Genomic DNA, 10,844 nt, shown 5'->3' with positions numbered 1-10,844 from the left:
AGATTCAATTTTTGATAGATTTGTATTTTTTGCCATTTTATTGTTCATAGTTTTGATCTTCTTTTTCTTTAATAAGTCCCTCTAACAGTTCATATAATAATGGTTTGGTGATGGTGAACCTCTTTACTTTTTTCTTGTCTGGGAAGATCTTTACCTGACCTTCAATTCTAAAGAATAGCTTTGCTGGGTAGAGTAAAATTGGCTGTAGGTCCCTGCTTTTCATGACTTTGAATGTTTCTTGCCAATCCCTTCTGGCCTGCAAAGTTTCATTTGAGAAATCGGATGACAGTCTATGGGAACTCCCCTATAGTCAACTAACTTCTTTTCTCTTGTGCTTTTAAGATTCTCTCTTTATCTTTAATCTTTGGCATTTTAATTATGATGTGTTTTGGTGCGGGCCTCTTGGCACCCATCTTGTTTGGGACTCTCTATGGTTCCTGGACTTTCATGTCTATTTCCTTCACCAAAATCAGGGAAGTTTTCTTTTATTATTTTTTCAAATAGATTTCCTTCCAATTTCTTGCTCTTTTTTTTCTCGTTCTGGCACCCCTATGATGCCAGTGTTGGACTTCTTGAAGTTGTCTCAGGGCTGCTTATACTATCCTCATATTTTTGGATTGTTTTTTCTTCTTGTTGTTTGATTGGTTGCCTTTTTTTTTTTTTTGCTTCCTTATGTTCCCAAAATTAATTTGATTCTTGGCTTCATCTACTCTACTGTTGTTTCCCCGTAAATTGCCCTTTGTTTTAGTTAGTGAATCCTTCATTTCCGATTGCATCTTTTTTACACTGTTGAGGTCCTCACTAAGTTCCTTGAGCATCCTTATAACCAGTGCTTTGAACTCTGCACCTGGTAGATTGCTTATGTTCATTTTGTTTAGCTCTTTTTCTGGAGTTTTGAGCCTCCCCTATCACCCAAACTGGGTAGTTGAGGTGAGCCCTTCTTGTGGGCTTAGTACACTTACCTCTTGTAGTTGAGCCTTGGTTGCTGTTGGCAGTTCAATGGAAGGGATTTACCTGGGCTATCAGCTACAAGGACTGGCTGTGACCACTGAACACCAACCTCCGCCCTCCATGGAGGATCATCTGTGCAGGGACAGGGTAGTGGTGCTCTGACATGGTCTGTAGCTGTCCACTTGGTGCACTGGCCCTGGGGCTTCCTGGTTGGTGTAGGCCAAGGTCAGCCCCCATCTGCGTTTTGCCTGGGACCACCCTGCCTGAGCTATAAGGCAATCTGAGATGGATGCAACTTGTACTGGGCTTAGAGATTCTCAGGTGAAGCCAAGTTGTGAATCTAGGCTGGCTGCTGCTAGTGTCAGGCCTGGGGCTCACTGAGGCCAGCTCTTGCTTGTTTGATAGGATTTAGGGAGTTGTAAAGCATGAGCCAAGACCAGCCATTCATATAGAAAAGCAGCTTGTGTGGGCCCATAAATTGAGTGGGGTGGAGTCTCTGGGAATCTGCAAAGGGGGTCAAACATGTTAGTCAGGTTGATGGAGTCTCAGATATGGCACCAGTTTGTAGGCTCTGTATGGGAAAGGCTTAGAAAAGGGACAATGGCCTCTGCTCTTGATGTCAGATACTTCCATTCCTCCCTGTGTGCCATCGCACCTTTCAAGCTGCTACCCAAGTGCTGGAGCTCAGAGGGAGTGAGTCTGAGTAGGTGAGTCCATGTGTGCATTCTTTAAGAGGGTCTGCTTGGGGCTCCGGAGATTTCTTCCACTGACTCAATCCCTTCTGGTTTTTGCAACCAGAAGTTGTGGGGACTTACCTTCTTGGCACTGGAACCCTAGGCTGGGGGTGCTGATGTGGGGCTGGGGCTCTGTGCTCCTGACATATCTTTCTCAAAATTTATGCACCACAGGTGGGTGAGGGACCAGCCTGTAGCACATTTGCAGCTCTCCTACCAGTCTGGATGGATGCAGTTTCTTTAATTCCTTAGCTGTCATACTTTCATTCAACTAGATTTCTGATTGTTCAAGTGATGGTTGTTCTATGTTTCAGTTGTAATTTTGATGTGGTTGTGCAAATAGGGGAGCCATGTCTGCCTATGTCACCATGTTGACCAGAAGTCCATCCTATACTTTTTTAAATGGAAATTTTCACTACAAACCCAGATCTTTATCTTTCTTCATTTATTCATTCATTCAATTAGTGGTATTGAGTACCTCACAGTCCTATATGTCACTTAGCTAGGAGATATGACAGTTATTCTACCTTTTCTTTCATTTAGTGTAACTGAACCTCCCAGGGATGTGTCATTCACAGATTTGAAACGTATGCTGGCTCTGACTTCATTGTAATTGCTAAAACATGACAGCTTGTGCTTGTTTGTTCTACAGGAACTTGAGAAGGATCTGAGTAATTTTTATGGAATCTGATTCCACAGGAACATGAATATAACTTAGCTTGGCTTTGGGATTCTATTTTTCTTTGTGCTATAAAAATGGTGCTCTAAAATAATGGTTACTTAATTCCACATTTTTAGTAAAATTTGATGCATATAGATGCATGATTATGTTCAAGGAGATTGCAGAACAACAGTGTGTATGAGGAAAATCAGAAATAGACACTATGGAAGCATATATTGTCATACACAAGTGAAGAAGCACCACTGATATTTAGTTTCTGGAGCCCAGTTATTGTTTGGAGGAAACATGACCTTGAAGGCCCTTTTAGTATAATCACTATAAGCTTCTCATTTAGAAGGGTGACCCAGCAGCCTCAGCTTTATGGGGGAATAAATGTTTCTAAGAGGCCATCTGTTGTAAATTAGAAATACAGTAGGCATCTCTTTTTTAACAAAGACATTGACCTGAGTTTCAGGGCTGGTTTCTTTGTGCCTTGATATAGTAACCCGTGGCTGCCACACTGGTCAGACCAATACTCATCTGTATCGCTGGAAGAAATCACCAAGTGAAGGGGTTCCAAGTACTCAGCAGGTGTTGGGCTAAGCTCCTGAAGTGAATTAATTGACATATTCAGTTGTGAATATGTCAGTTACTCCCTTGGTGACCTGTTCCAGGCTCATGTCTTTTCACACCATTCAGGTGCCAACAACTCCCACATTTGTACCTCTAGTCCAGAATCCCTCCGAGTTCCAGGCTTATAGGTCCAGCTGCTACATGACACTAGGTGAGAACCTCCAACCTCAAACTCATGGTCATCCCTTCCAAACCTGCTGGCTGCAGCTTTCTCACCTCAGTGGATGATAACTGAGAGCAACTGTTTCTAAGATCAGAGAAGTAACAAGGGGCCAGATCACGGAAGGACTTGTAAGCACTTTGAGTTTCTTCTGAATAAGATGAGACCACACTGGAGGGTTTTGAACAAGGAGTGAAATGATCAGACCTATATTTTAAAAGGCTCATTCTGGCTGTTTTTCTGAGAGTAGGCAGTAGGGGCACAAAGATATAGCTGGGAGACCAGTTAGGAGGCTGTTACTGCAATAACCCAGGTGTGAGACCATGGCAACTTGGACCAGGGTAGTAGAGATGAGGAGAAGTGCTTAGATGCTGGGCGTATTTTGAAGGTAGAGTTAATAGGATTTCTTGCAAGATTCGGTGTTTTTAAAAAATAGAGAAGTCATGGATGACTCCAGGACTTTTACTTTGAGAAACTGGAAGGATGGAGTTACTTACCTTCAATGAGATGCAGAAACTACATGTTGATTTTGGGATATCTATTAGATTTAGAAGGGAAATATTTGAATGGGAAATTGAATAGTCTGCTCTGGAGTTCAGGAGGGAGGGCTGGACAGGACATATCGATTTGGGAATAATTGGCATAAAAATAGTATTTAAGTTCTAACAAGTGGAAGTGGTCACTAACACCCAAAGCATTTAAAGGAGAATTTCCTGTAGACTTACAGTGGTTTTCAACGAGAGGTGGTTTCCCAGTCTACCCAGGGACATACTTGGCAATGTCTGGAACATTTTTGATGGTCATGCTTGGGGGAAGGGCTGCTACTGATATTTAATGGATAGAGGCCAAGGATGCTGCTACATCCCTACAATGCGTAGATTGACCTGGCCCTAAATGTCAGTGGTGCCAAAGTTGAGAAACCATTGTATAGACAGAGAAGAGAAGACCAAGGACTGAGCCTGGGATGCCCCACTGCATGTAAGAAGTGAGGTAAAGAGGAGGAAGCAGCAGAGGAGGTTGGAAGGGGCCATCAGCCAAATAGGATGAAACCAAAAAGTTCTGGATCCTGGAAGCTAAGTGAAATAAGTTTAATAAGAAGGAGGTGTGTCAAATACTTCTGATTCATGAACTAAGATGAGAACTGAAAACTAATGATTGGGTTTAGCAACAAACAGATTTTTGGTGATCTTGACAAAACTAGTTTCAGTATATGTGGTGGGTGGGTTTGAGATAGAATGGAAGGAAAGGTTCTGAAGCCTGATAGTACTGAATAGTCTCTGGAGAGTTCCACTGCAAGGGGAGCAAAGAAATGGGGCGGCAGCTGACCAGAGGTGTCAGAGCATGGGCATGAGTTTTGGGTGCTGACTGTGGGACCACTACCAGGAAATGAGTTAAGGGCCCTGAACCAAGGATAAGTCAGATCCAGGTTGAAAAGATTCAGAACACACGTCAAGGATGAGGCAAAGCTGTAGGATGAATTATTTTGGGGTGTCAGCCTCATGGGTCAGAGGCAGGCCTGATGACTTGGTCCAAGCTGGACAAGCAGTTCTAAGACAGTCTATCTTTTCAGTGCTACTTTTGAAATAAAGGGCTGGAGTTTGGCTACATGAATTCTTCACAATTACTTAATACAAGACCCCTTGTTATCTCTAACTTACGTTTTTTTTAAAGATTTTATTTATTTATTTTTAGAGAGGGAAGGGAGGAAGATAGAGAGAGAGAGAGAAACATCAATGTGCGGTTGCTGGGGGTTATGGCCTGCAACCCAGGCATGTACCCTGGCTGGGAATCGAACCTGGGACACTTTGGTTCCCAGCCCGCACTCAATCCACTGAGCTACGCCAGCCAGGGCTAACTTCCGTAATTTTATGTTGTTTTGAATGTGCAGGTAAATTTCAGGGCAATAGATGTCTAAACTATTGAAGTAGCCACTTATCTGACTTCAGCTTGTTCCTCTACATTCCTCCTCTACTTCCAGAGTGACCTTTTTTCTTCTTTTTATTTTTAATCCTCTCCCAAGGATATGTTTATTGATTTTAGAGTGGCGAGGGGAAGGGGGGACCAGGGGAGAGAGAGAGAGACATCAGTTTGTTGTTGCACTTATTTATGCATTCACTGGTTGATTCTTTTATGTGTCCTGAGCAGGGGTTGAGCCTGCAACCTTGGTGTAACAGGATGATGCTCCAACCAGCTGAGCTACCCGCCCAGGACTGTGCTGGATTTCCTGCACCTCACTGCTCCATGTACACACTGTGCAATTTCACACCTCCATACCTGTGCCCACACTGCTCATCTTTCTGAAACACCCTATCTACTTTTCTGTGCTTTGCTAACCCCAGCTCATTGTTCAAGACTTGTTTCCTTTAGGATACTGTATAAATTAGAATTTCACTTGGTCATGATTAAAAATGACAGTGGTTGTGCTGCTGGTCTGGAGTGGGCACATGAGGAAGACATGGCAATTTTCAGATCCCGTCAGATGCTTCCACAACCTTTTCTTGGAACAACCATCACCTGACTGGGACTGGCAAATCTCGGCCTCCTTTTCCTTTGATTCTGAGGCTATGGTATTGTCACTGTCTGTTATCTGCTTTTAGCTTTGTAGGATCAAATCGTCATACATTTTTGTTTTGTTTTGTTTTAAAAATTGTTATGAGCCTTGTTTTAGTTGAATTCATTAGTTCATTAATACATTCAATGACTGTTTGATTCACATGTTAGTTCCCTTACCTTATCATAGAAAAAGCCTGTTTCTTCTCTCATAATCATCCAGGTTGCAGAAGTTAGAATAGCAGACCACTTATCCCTCTGTAACATCTCACAGAGTTTTGAGATGAATGACCCATAGCCTTAATTCTTCTCTGTTCATTCATGCAATTACTTGTTTAAAAAGGAATTCTCAAACATGTGTCACTTGCCTGAGACAGTGCTTGTTTCTCAGAATACCATATGAAAGACGTTCCTTGTCTTCAAGGAGCTGCAGTTAGTGTCAGGGTAGACAAGGAGAATGACAGAATGGAGTTTGGTAAGTGCTTAGATCTAGGTATACCTGGAGCGTTGTGAGAATCCAGAAAAGGGGTGTGTGATCTAGACTTGAGTTTCAGGAGAGAATCTTCAGAGAAAGTGATGCTTGATCTGAGTGATGAGAGACTTAGGAGTTAGCATGAAGCTAAAGTGGAGGTAAACCAAGGGTTGACTGGTGGAAATAGAACCTCTACAATTTTCATCAGTCCTAATGCATACCCCCACCAAATGAATATACAATCAAAGCAAAATCAGTGTGCTTATCAAGCACATTGGGGAAGCACTATTTGATTACAACTTTCTAATCTCCATTACTCTCACACCAAGTTATCCCAAACAAAAATATAATGCAAATTCCCTAACTGTAACTAGATTTCTACCTACATCCCCTCCAATAGAGATTTCTGGAGGTATTACTGCCCTTTATCCCTCATCCCATCCCATCCCTCAAACTCATCCTTATTAATGATACCTACAAGTCAGTATTATCACTGGGCTCAGCCAAAGAGAAGGAAGAGGGGTCTGGTAGAGTTGAAGAACTAGGCAAGGCTCAGAGGTGGGATGAGTAAGCAGCAGGAAGAGTTTGGGGGTTACTACTGCACATATTATACGGTGTTATGTGATATGTGTACTCTGCCTTATACTTTCACAGAACTCTGTTTCTGTCTGGTGGTGATGTAGAGGGGGAAGCAGAGAGGGACAGTCTCCCTCGCTAGTCAGGGAGTTATGGAGGTAGTCCATGTACAACATGATGAAGGGGGTCTTGCTAAGAGCTATAGTGAAGAAGGGACAGAGTTGAGAAGTGTTATTTTTTTACATGAATTCTTCTGATTGTAAAAGAAATACATACCCATATAAAATTTTGAAATTGTAGGAAATGAGAAAAAATAAAAATTACCATGAATTTCAATATCTAGTTATAAGAACTAATCATAATGTAGAATATTTTTCTAGCATATTTTCTATGCATATTCAGATGAATTACATATATTATCTATTTATTTTATATAACTGGGATACAACTTTATGCACAATTTTCCTGGTACTTCTTTTTTATTACTGTGGTAAAATATATATAATATAAAATTTATCATTTTAACTACTTTTAAGTGTACAGCTAATTCTGTGACACTAAGTACATTTACATTATTATTTACACGAATAATTATTTAAATTATTATTTACATTATTCACATTGTTATTTACATTATTATTATGATTCCTGATTCTTTTTTTTAAAGATTTTCTTCGTTTATTTTTAGAAAGAGGGGAAGGGAGGGATAGTGAGAGGGAGAGAAATATCAATGTGTGGTTACCTCTTGCATGCCTCCTACTGAGGATCTGGCCTGCAAGTCAGGCATGTGCCCTGACTGGGAATCGAACCAGCGACCCTTTGGTTTGCAGGCCGGCACTCGGTCCACTGAGTCAACTAGCCATGGCCCCAGGTCTTCTTGAGCACATTCTACTATAAACACTGGCCCTTCTTTAGTTCAAGAAAATTCTTTTCTAGCATATCTAGATTATTTCTGTGGTTCCATTTGTTGTGTGTGTGTTAACCAACACAGCATACTTTGAATCTACATTTGGAGGAGTGCAATAAAGGTTTGAGTGGTTTCTCTATTCTAATTACCTTCTTGGCCTGCTTCAGAATTTAGGTGTTTGCTTTGCTAAGGATGAAGACCTTTATCTTAGAGAAAGGCCATCAAAATGCTGTGCAGACCAACCAAGGACTTGGAGTGAAAAAGACTTGTGGCAGCCAGCATGAAGAACCAGAGCCCCATATGGTATGTGTGAATGCCAGTGAGTAAGGCTGTCCTTGCTTTCCCAGGTCACCTGCAGAGAGAGAAATGTTGCCTATCAACAGAGAATTGTTCCTCTGTTTGATGATGCGTGCATCTTGGCATCTGGAATTCAATGGACTGTTCTCTATCTTAGAGCCAAGAGCCTGGAAAGAGGGTGGGAACGACAGATGTGATTCAGTCTTTCACAATGGCACTGAAGAGAAATCATCAACACTCAGTTCACAGGCAGCAGCTTAATGGGGATGATGATAAGGGCTGGACACATGTGAGGGTGTGAGTGAGGAGCAGGGCTGAGGTCGGGATTTTTTTTATTTTAGGAGTTTGCTTTGATAAACTGTGTCTAGCTCAGTGCTGGGCATGTGTTGCTAACTTTAAGCTGGACATTTCCTCAGTGAGAGTCTGATGGAACCCTATTTTAAATTAACCATTTGTTTTGGTTTTCTAATTTTCTTAGTTTTAATAGGTTATTAGCACAATCAATGAAATGCTAGTCGTATGCATTGACTAACCACTTCATTAATAATAAAACACAAACATTAAATACTTGGGTGCTGTAGAGAGAATCAGTTACTGTAACAGTATTTACACTAAAGTGATAGTTCAAGGCCAATAAAATGTTGGGGAGAAAATATTTTTTTAAATTAAAAAATAAATTTGATCCTCAGAGGGTATCGTGTTATGAAGACATGGCTAAAGCTGCAGTTTTGGACACTTTAAAATGATAAAACTGGGTTGAATTTGATACCTTAGAAGAGCCCTTCTTTCTTTAAAATTCTGGAAAGCCTTCTTTTCTTTTTGTTGTTTGGGTCGATGGAATCACCATCTCTGGGGTTTCCTAACTATGAAGTGTGGAATCATCCTTGAGTTGCCTCCCTCCCTCACTTGCCATGAATTTAAACAGGTGTCGAGGGGAGACAAGCTGGGGGAGATCTGGCCTTCCCATGGGTGTGGAGTTCTCACTTGTTAGAGAAAACAGAATTAAAAACACTTACCATGAAGGGTAGGGACAGTGTATGTAAAGCACAGAGCCCAGCACCAAGCACAGGATAGGTCCTCGATGCGTGTTAGCTATTATCAAGTAAGAGCCAAAGCTTAATAATATCTACACACTCGCTCTTCCTACCACTAGGCTCCATACTACAAGCACTTCACATATATTTACTAATTCAATTTTTATAACACTCTTTTAAGGTAGTACTATTATTGCCCATGTATCTATTCAGATGAGGAAACTAAGGCAGAGAGAGGTTTAGTAAGTTTCCCAAGATCACATCGCCCATAAATGGTAGAACCAGGATTTGAACCTTGGACAGTCAGACTTCAAAGTCTATGTTCAACTACCAAAGTATTTTGATTTTTGCTCTGAAAAACACGTCTTCTATTTCGGTGTGTTACCGTCCATCTAGTTTTCTAGCTTCGGTTACTGTCATATTCTTCAGACTGGCCTTGTTGCTGGCCTTCTCCTCTTCAATCAGTTCTCCTCTCTGCCCCAGGGATGTCTTTCTGAAATATAACATCTGTTCACATTTCACCCCAACTTAAAAATTGACGGCTGTTTGCTTACAGGAAAAAGGTGGGCCATCCCGAGTGTAGCATGCAAGGTTCTGTGAGTGTGGCCCCTGCCCACATTTTTAGCCTTGTTTTCTTCTGGCCCTTTCCTGTACCAGCTACTCCAGCCAGATGAGAGCATGTGCTACCCTCTGTGTGTTTGTGGGTGCTTTGGCTCATTCTGCTCCTTGGACTTGGAATTGTCCTCCCTTCTCTTTTCACAGTCTCATTGAAATGTCAGACCTTCTCTAAAGCCTCTCCCAGTGCTCCCAGGCCCCACTGTGGTTTGTTCCTCAGTGTGGCCACTTTCCCAGGCCCACTGGTATCTCACAGAGCTGCCCCTTGACCTGGGGCAGGGAAAGCCGCCCTCATTTATTTTTGTGCCCTAGCGCATAGTAGAAACCCAGTTAACCCTGAATAGGTTATACTCTAAATTTAGAAAGATAAAGGAAAAAATTTTATTATTTTGTTAATTTTGCAAGTAACCAGGCTCCTTGGATGGAATCAGACAATAAAGTCAAGAGTCAAATCATCTCTCAGCCCATCACAGAGAGACAACTGCTATGAGTATTTTAGGATATTTTTCTCTGAACCTTTTGCTAGGTATATGTGAACACAGAGAGAGCTTTTCCTAGATAAAAATGGGATCACACTGTAATTCCTTCTTTGTAAGATGTTCTTTCAGCTCAGTGGGCCATAGGCGTGCCTTTGTGTGAATAAATATGGAGCCAGACACCGTTACTTGTTTAAACAACCCCCCTATTGGGATTTTAGGCTACTTCCAATGTTCCCACTACTATAAATAACACTGGGCTACATAGCTTGGTATATACATCTTTGTGCTCCCTTTCAGTTATATTTATCCAATCACTTAAAAATTTTTAGGTTATTTTCAATATTTTTCTACTGCTGTAAATAATACTTGGATAAATATCCTTGTATACACATCTTTGTCTGTTTTGGAATTATTTTCTTAGGCTAACTTCCTAGAAGTAACCTCATCGGTTATGTGTTGGTCAAAGGGCATACACTCTGTAAAGACTTTGCATACATATTGCCACCTTACCTTACAGAAATGTTGTGTCAGTTTGCACAGACATTACCAGTGAGAGAGGTTCTCCTTTGACCCCTGTGTTGCCCACACTGGGGTTTATGAATATTTTAAAACTAGGTATACTCTGTAGACTTGTGTCAGATTTCAGCCACAAACAGCACAGTTTCTTAGGGAGGGATATCCTACCTCAATGGCCTACTTAGAAGCAGCATTTTTCCATAAGTAGGGGGTTACCTGGGAAAAATACCCTGAGCTCTGTCTTTAACACCCTTTGTTA

The sequence above is a fragment of the Phyllostomus discolor genome, chromosome 2 (genome assembly GCF_004126475.2).
Source record: "Phyllostomus discolor isolate MPI-MPIP mPhyDis1 chromosome 2, mPhyDis1.pri.v3, whole genome shotgun sequence".
Lineage (NCBI taxonomy): Eukaryota > Metazoa > Chordata > Mammalia > Chiroptera > Phyllostomidae > Phyllostomus > Phyllostomus discolor.
Note: the sequence above shows the minus strand (reverse complement) of the source record.